Source organism: Nomascus leucogenys, chromosome 10 (assembly GCF_006542625.1).
Source record: "Nomascus leucogenys isolate Asia chromosome 10, Asia_NLE_v1, whole genome shotgun sequence".
NCBI lineage: Eukaryota > Metazoa > Chordata > Mammalia > Primates > Hylobatidae > Nomascus > Nomascus leucogenys.
This window is the reverse complement of record NC_044390.1, coordinates 64814881-64823701: the sequence shown is the minus strand read 5'-3', so window position 1 is coordinate 64823701 and position 8821 is coordinate 64814881.

The window sequence follows — 8821 nt, the reverse complement described above, 5'->3', positions numbered from 1 at the left end:
TTTTTTTTTTTAATCAATATTGGCCAGGTTAGCCTCGAACGTGTAGCCTCGCCTCCCCGAGTGCCAGGGCAACCAGCCTGAGCCACAGCGGCTCCCGATGCCTGGCCTCTCCTTTCTTGCCTTTGGTCTTACGCAGGGTGATGGAGCCAATCATGAGAGGCTCACCCCTGACGTCACCCAGTCCCCAGGGCCAGCGAGGGCCCTGCGTTCCATGGCGCCCCTTGGAAGGAGGAAGGGGACCTGTAACTGAGAGAGAGCAGCCAATTGGCTCCGCTGACTCGGGCCGGGTTCCCGTGCCCTGTCCAACACCCCTCACTCCCCCACGGAGACTCAAGTTACTTTCCATGTTCACATCCCCAGTGCTTGCGGAAGAAATTCCGCTAAAAGAGACATGCGAGGCCGGGCGCGGTGGTTCATGCCTGTAATCCCAGCACTTTGGGAGGCCGAGGCGGGCGGATCATGAGGTCAGGAGATCGAGACCATCCTGGCTAACACGGTGAGACCCCGTCTCTACTAAAAAAATACAAAAAATTAGCTGGGCGCGGTGGCGGGCGCCTGTAGTCCCAGCTACTCGGGAGGCTGAGGCAGGAAAATGGCGTGAACCCGGGAGGCGGAGCTTGCAGTGAGCCGAGATAGCGCCACTGCACTCCGGCCTGGGCAAAAGAGCGAGATTCTGTCTCAAAAAAAAAAAAAAAAAAAAAAGAGACATGCGAAAGGTAGGGAAGATCCACATTTCCAGGCATCCAATTATATACAAGCCTTGACTCACCAGGCATCCAATCAGACTAATGGATCCAACGAACTGGAGCAGGTATCCAATTAGGTAGGACAGGGTTGCCAGGATGACACGAGTCTCCCTATAGGGCTCCGGGGGTCAGTGAGCTCTAGCGCTGAGCGCCCCCTGGCGCTTGGCAAGGCTAGCCGTCTACTCCAGCAAGCGCGCGCTGGTCGAAGGCAGCCAATAAGGCAGGGACAAGCCTCCGCGACGTCACTAGTCGCCAGCCGGCCGCCGCAGCGTGCGAGCTCGCGCGTTAGTTCGCGTGAGCTCCCGCCAGCCCGCGGGCCGGCCGCGCGCACCTGTTCCAGACTGACGGTTAGGACGCATGCGCTGATGCTTCCGACTGTCTTTTTTTTTAATTCTGAAGGGAGATAAAGGGCGGGAAAGGGCGTCAGGCGAGGCGAGGCGAGAGGTTCGAGGTTCTAAGGAGATGGTCAGACTGACTGATAGACCTCAGGGTGGCCCCTCTGCCCCAGGACAGGCCTAGAAGAGGATGTGACCCCCTAGAAAACATCCAGAGACTGAGTGGAGGAAACAGCTCCCGGGGCAGAGCCCCCAGCAGACGCAAACCCAGAGGAGGAGAGGACGATTCCGAGAAGGAAGGAAAGACGCTGGGAAGGAGCCAGGGATGACAGGAAGAGAAGGAGACGGGGAAGGGCCCTGAGGCGAGGGAGGCAGGGCCTCCGACCAGGAGCGACGAGAGAGGATGTGACACAGACGCAGGGGACAGAAAAAGACTCCACGGTCACAGGTGGAGCGCCCGACGGCACAGGGGACTGAGGCAGGGGATGGGGATGGCGACAGGATTGGGAGAAGACAGCAGCGAGGACAGTGCAGAAGTGGGATCAACAGCGACGAAGAGGATACAGTCCGAGGCAAAGGGGAGAGGACCAGAGAGAGAAGACAGTGAATCCGGGGGAGCGAACTAGAGAGGGGACGAAGACAAAGATCCCGGGGTCCAGGACAGAGATCAAGGGGTCTAAGAAAGACGGGAGAGACGGCCAGGCGCGAGGGCACACTCCTGTAATCCCAGCATTTGGGGAGGCCAAGGGGGGAGATCTCTTGAGGCCATAAGTTCGAGACCAGCCTCGCCAACATGGTGAAACGCTGTCTCTACTAAAAATACAAAAATTAGCCAGGCGCGGTGGCGTGGGCCTGTAATCCCAGCTACTCGGAAGGCTGAGACAGGAGACTCGCTTGAACCCAGGAGGCAGAGGTTGCAGTGAGCCAAGATCACACCACTGCACTCCAGCCTGGGCAACAGAGCAAGGCTCTGTCTCAAAAAAAAAAAAAAAAATACATTGAAGTAATTTAAAAACACTTAGGAAGACGCCATTTCTTCCTATGAAGGCGTCCTCCCTTTATGTTTTGTTGTTATATAGGGAACAATAAAAGTTTTTTTTTTTTTTTTTAATAAATATTGGCCAGGTTAGCCTCGAACGTGTAGCCTCGCCTCCCCGAGTGCCAGGGCAACCAGCCTGAGCCACAGCGGCTCCCGATGCCTGGCCTCTCCTTTCTTGCCTTTGGTCTTACGCAGGGTGATGGAGCCAATCATGAGAGGCTCACCCCTGACGTCACCCAGTCCCCAGGGCCAGCGAGGGCCCTGCGTTCCATGGCGCCCCTTGGAAGGAGGAAGGGGACCTGTAACTGAGAGAGAGCAGCCAATTGGCTCCGCTGACTCGGGCCGGGTTCCCGTGCCCTGTCCAACACCCCTCACTCCCCCACGGAGACTCAAGTTACTTTCCATGTTCACATCCCCAGTGCTTGCGGAAGAAATTCCGCTAAAAGAGACATGCGAGGCCGGGCGCGGTGGTTCATGCCTGTAATCCCAGCACTTTGGGAGGCCGAGGCGGGCGGATCATGAGGTCAGGAGATCGAGACCATCCTGGCTAACACGGTGAGACCCCGTCTCTACTAAAAAAATACAAAAAATTAGCTGGGCGCGGTGGCGGGCGCCTGTAGTCCCAGCTACTCGGGAGGCTGAGGCAGGAAAATGGCGTGAACCCGGGAGGCGGAGCTTGCAGTGAGCCGAGATAGCGCCACTGCACTCCGGCCTGGGCAAAAGAGCGAGATTCTGTCTCAAAAAAAAAAAAAAAAAAAAAAAGAGACATGCGAAAGGTAGGGAAGATCCACATTTCCAGGCATCCAATTATATACAAGCCTTGACTCACCAGGCATCCAATCAGACTAATGGATCCAACGAACTGGAGCAGGTATCCAATTAGGTAGGACAGGGTTGCCAGGATGACACGAGTCTCCTATAGGGCTCCGGGGGTCAGTGAGCTCTAGCGCTGAGCGCCCCCTGGCGCTTGGCAAGGCTAGCCGTCTACTCCAGCAAGCGCGCGCTGGTCGAAGGCAGCCAATAAGGCAGGGACAAGCCTCCGCGACGTCACTAGTCGCCAGCCGGCCGCCGCAGCGTGCGAGCTCGCGCGTTAGTTCGCGTGAGCTCCCGCCAGCCCGCGGGCCGGCCGCGCGCACCTGTTCCAGACTGACGGTTAGGACGCATGCGCTGATGCTTCCGACTGTCTTTTTTTTTAATTCTGAAGGGAGATAAAGGGCGGGAAAGGGCGTCAGGCGAGGCGAGGCGAGAGGTTCGAGGTTCTAAGGAGATGGTCAGACTGACTGATAGACCTCAGGGTGGCCCCTCTGCCCCAGGACAGGCCTAGAAGAGGATGTGACCCCCTAGAAAACATCCAGAGACTGAGTGGAGGAAACAGCTCCCGGGGCAGAGCCCCCAGCAGACGCAAACCCAGAGGAGGAGAGGACGATTCCGAGAAGGAAGGAAAGACGCTGGGAAGGAGCCAGGGATGACAGGAAGAGAAGGAGACGGGGAAGGGCCCTGAGGCGAGGGAGGCAGGGCCTCCGACCAGGAGCGACGAGAGAGGATGTGACACAGACGCAGGGGACAGAAAAAGACTCCACGGTCACAGGTGGAGCGCCCGACGGCACAGGGGACTGAGGCAGGGGATGGGGATGGCGACAGGATTGGGAGAAGACAGCAGCGAGGACAGTGCAGAAGTGGGATCAACAGCGACGAAGAGGATACAGTCCGAGGCAAAGGGGAGAGGACCAGAGAGAGAAGACAGTGAATCCGGGGGAGCGAACTAGAGAGGGGACGAAGACAAAGATCCCGGGGTCCAGGACAGAGATCAAGGGGTCTAAGAAAGACGGGAGAGACGGCCAGGCGCGAGGGCACACTCCTGTAATCCCAGCATTTGGGGAGGCCAAGGGGGGAGATCTCTTGAGGCCATAAGTTCGAGACCAGCCTCGCCAACATGGTGAAACGCTGTCTCTACTAAAAATACAAAAATTAGCCAGGCGCGGTGGCGTGGGCCTGTAATCCCAGCTACTCGGAAGGCTGAGACAGGAGACTCGCTTGAACCCAGGAGGCAGAGGTTGCAGTGAGCCAAGATCACACCACTGCACTCCAGCCTGGGCAACAGAGCAAGGCTCTGTCTCAAAAAAAAAAAAAAAAATACATTGAAGTAATTTAAAAACACTTAGGAAGACGCCATTTCTTCCTATGAAGGCGTCCTCCCTTTATGTTTTGTTGTTATATAGGGAACAATAAAAGTTTTTTTTTTTTTTTTAATCAATATTGGCCAGGTTAGCCTCGAACGTGTAGCCTCGCCTCCCCGAGTGCCAGGGCAACCAGCCTGAGCCACAGCGGCTCCCGATGCCTGGCCTCTCCTTTCTTGCCTTTGGTCTTACGCAGGGTGATGGAGCCAATCATGAGAGGCTCACCCCTGACGTCACCCAGTCCCCAGGGCCAGCGAGGGCCCTGCGTTCCATGGCGCCCCTTGGAAGGAGGAAGGGGACCTGTAACTGAGAGAGAGCAGCCAATTGGCTCCGCTGACTCGGGCCGGGTTCCCGTGCCCTGTCCAACACCCCTCACTCCCCCACGGAGACTCAAGTTACTTTCCATGTTCACATCCCCAGTGCTTGCGGAAGAAATTCCGCTAAAAGAGACATGCGAGGCCGGGCGCGGTGGTTCATGCCTGTAATCCCAGCACTTTGGGAGGCCGAGGCGGGCGGATCATGAGGTCAGGAGATCGAGACCATCCTGGCTAACACGGTGAGACCCCGTCTCTACTAAAAAAATACAAAAAATTAGCTGGGCGCGGTGGCGGGCGCCTGTAGTCCCAGCTACTCGGGAGGCTGAGGCAGGAAAATGGCGTGAACCCGGGAGGCGGAGCTTGCAGTGAGCCGAGATAGCGCCACTGCACTCCGGCCTGGGCAAAAGAGCGAGATTCTGTCTCAAAAAAAAAAAAAAAAAAAAAAGAGACATGCGAAAGGTAGGGAAGATCCACATTTCCAGGCATCCAATTATATACAAGCCTTGACTCACCAGGCATCCAATCAGACTAATGGATCCAACGAACTGGAGCAGGTATCCAATTAGGTAGGACAGGGTTGCCAGGATGACACGAGTCTCCTATAGGGCTCCGGGGGTCAGTGAGCTCTAGCGCTGAGCGCCCCCTGGCGCTTGGCAAGGCTAGCCGTCTACTCCAGCAAGCGCGCGCTGGTCGAAGGCAGCCAATAAGGCAGGGACAAGCCTCCGCGACGTCACTAGTCGCCAGCCGGCCGCCGCAGCGTGCGAGCTCGCGCGTTAGTTCGCGTGAGCTCCCGCCAGCCCGCGGGCCGGCCGCGCGCACCTGTTCCAGACTGACGGTTAGGACGCATGCGCTGATGCTTCCGACTGTCTTTTTTTTTAATTCTGAAGGGAGATAAAGGGCGGGAAAGGGCGTCAGGCGAGGCGAGGCGAGAGGTTCGAGGTTCTAAGGAGATGGTCAGACTGACTGATAGACCTCAGGGTGGCCCCTCTGCCCCAGGACAGGCCTAGAAGAGGATGTGACCCCCTAGAAAACATCCAGAGACTGAGTGGAGGAAACAGCTCCCGGGGCAGAGCCCCCAGCAGACGCAAACCCAGAGGAGGAGAGGACGATTCCGAGAAGGAAGGAAAGACGCTGGGAAGGAGCCAGGGATGACAGGAAGAGAAGGAGACGGGGAAGGGCCCTGAGGCGAGGGAGGCAGGGCCTCCGACCAGGAGCGACGAGAGAGGATGTGACACAGACGCAGGGGACAGAAAAAGACTCCACGGTCACAGGTGGAGCGCCCGACGGCACAGGGGACTGAGGCAGGGGATGGGGATGGCGACAGGATTGGGAGAAGACAGCAGCGAGGACAGTGCAGAAGTGGGATCAACAGCGACGAAGAGGATACAGTCCGAGGCAAAGGGGAGAGGACCAGAGAGAGAAGACAGTGAATCCGGGGGAGCGAACTAGAGAGGGGACGAAGACAAAGATCCCGGGGTCCAGGACAGAGATCAAGGGGTCTAAGAAAGACGGGAGAGACGGCCAGGCGCGAGGGCACACTCCTGTAATCCCAGCATTTGGGGAGGCCAAGGGGGGAGATCTCTTGAGGCCATAAGTTCGAGACCAGCCTCGCCAACATGGTGAAACGCTGTCTCTACTAAAAATACAAAAATTAGCCAGGCGCGGTGGCGTGGGCCTGTAATCCCAGCTACTCGGAAGGCTGAGACAGGAGACTCGCTTGAACCCAGGAGGCAGAGGTTGCAGTGAGCCAAGATCACACCACTGCACTCCAGCCTGGGCAACAGAGCAAGGCTCTGTCTCAAAAAAAAAAAAAAAAAATACATTGAAGTAATTTAAAAACACTTAGGAAGACGCCATTTCTTCCTATGAAGGCGTCCTCCCTTTATGTTTTGTTGTTATATAGGGAACAATAAAAGTTTTTTTTTTTTTTTAATCAATATTGGCCAGGTTAGCCTCGAACGTGTAGCCTCGCCTCCCCGAGTGCCAGGGCAACCAGCCTGAGCCACAGCGGCTCCCGATGCCTGGCCTCTCCTTTCTTGCCTTTGGTCTTACGCAGGGTGATGGAGCCAATCATGAGAGGCTCACCCCTGACGTCACCCAGTCCCCAGGGCCAGCGAGGGCCCTGCGTTCCATGGCGCCCCTTGGAAGGAGGAAGGGGACCTGTAACTGAGAGAGAGCAGCCAATTGGCTCCGCTGACTCGGGCCGGGTTCCCGTGCCCTGTCCAACACCCCTCACTCCCCCACGGAGACTCAAGTTACTTTCCATGTTCACATCCCCAGTGCTTGCGGAAGAAATTCCGCTAAAAGAGACATGCGAGGCCGGGCGCGGTGGTTCATGCCTGTAATCCCAGCACTTTGGGAGGCCGAGGCGGGCGGATCATGAGGTCAGGAGATCGAGACCATCCTGGCTAACACGGTGAGACCCCGTCTCTACTAAAAAAATACAAAAAATTAGCTGGGCGCGGTGGCGGGCGCCTGTAGTCCCAGCTACTCGGGAGGCTGAGGCAGGAAAATGGCGTGAACCCGGGAGGCGGAGCTTGCAGTGAGCCGAGATAGCGCCACTGCACTCCGGCCTGGGCAAAAGAGCGAGATTCTGTCTCAAAAAAAAAAAAAAAAAAAAAGAGACATGCGAAAGGTAGGGAAGATCCACATTTCCAGGCATCCAATTATATACAAGCCTTGACTCACCAGGCATCCAATCAGACTAATGGATCCAACGAACTGGAGCAGGTATCCAATTAGGTAGGACAGGGTTGCCAGGATGACACGAGTCTCCCTATAGGGCTCCGGGGGTCAGTGAGCTCTAGCGCTGAGCGCCCCCTGGCGCTTGGCAAGGCTAGCCGTCTACTCCAGCAAGCGCGCGCTGGTCGAAGGCAGCCAATAAGGCAGGGACAAGCCTCCGCGACGTCACTAGTCGCCAGCCGGCCGCCGCAGCGTGCGAGCTCGCGCGTTAGTTCGCGTGAGCTCCCGCCAGCCCGCGGGCCGGCCGCGCGCACCTGTTCCAGACTGACGGTTAGGACGCATGCGCTGATGCTTCCGACTGTCTTTTTTTTTAATTCTGAAGGGAGATAAAGGGCGGGAAAGGGCGTCAGGCGAGGCGAGGCGAGAGGTCGAGGTTCTAAGGAGATGGTCAGACTGACTGATAGACCTCAGGGTGGCCCCTCTGCCCCAGGACAGGCCTAGAAGAGGATGTGACCCCCTAGAAAACATCCAGAGACTGAGTGGAGGAAACAGCTCCCGGGGCAGAGCCCCCAGCAGACGCAAACCCAGAGGAGGAGAGGACGATTCCGAGAAGGAAGGAAAGACGCTGGGAAGGAGCCAGGGATGACAGGAAGAGAAGGAGACGGGGAAGGGCCCTGAGGCGAGGGAGGCAGGGCCTCCGACCAGGAGCGACGAGAGAGGATGTGACACAGACGCAGGGGACAGAAAAAGACTCCACGGTCACAGGTGGAGCGCCCGACGGCACAGGGGACTGAGGCAGGGGATGGGGATGGCGACAGGATTGGGAGAAGACAGCAGCGAGGACAGTGCAGAAGTGGGATCAACAGCGACGAAGAGGATACAGTCCGAGGCAAAGGGGAGAGGACCAGAGAGAGAAGACAGTGAATCCGGGGGAGCGAACTAGAGAGGGGACGAAGACAAAGATCCCGGGGTCCAGGACAGAGATCAAGGGGTCTAAGAAAGACGGGAGAGACGGCCAGGCGCGAGGGCACACTCCTGTAATCCCAGCATTTGGGGAGGCCAAGGGGGGAGATCTCTTGAGGCCATAAGTTCGAGACCAGCCTCGCCAACATGGTGAAACGCTGTCTCTACTAAAAATACAAAAATTAGCCAGGCGCGGTGGCGTGGGCCTGTAATCCCAGCTACTCGGAAGGCTGAGACAGGAGACTCGCTTGAACCCAGGAGGCAGAGGTTGCAGTGAGCCAAGATCACACCACTGCACTCCAGCCTGGGCAACAGAGCAAGGCTCTGTCTCAAAAAAAAAAAAAAAAAATACATTGAAGTAATTTAAAAACACTTAGGAAGACGCCATTTCTTCCTATGAAGGCGTCCTCCCTTTATGTTTTGTTGTTATATAGGGAACAATAAAAGTTTTTTTTTTTTTTTAATCAATATTGGCCAGGTTAGCCTCGAACGTGTAGCCTCGCCTCCCCGAGTGCCAGGGCAACCAGCCTGAGCCACAGCGGCTCCCGATGCCTGGCCTCTC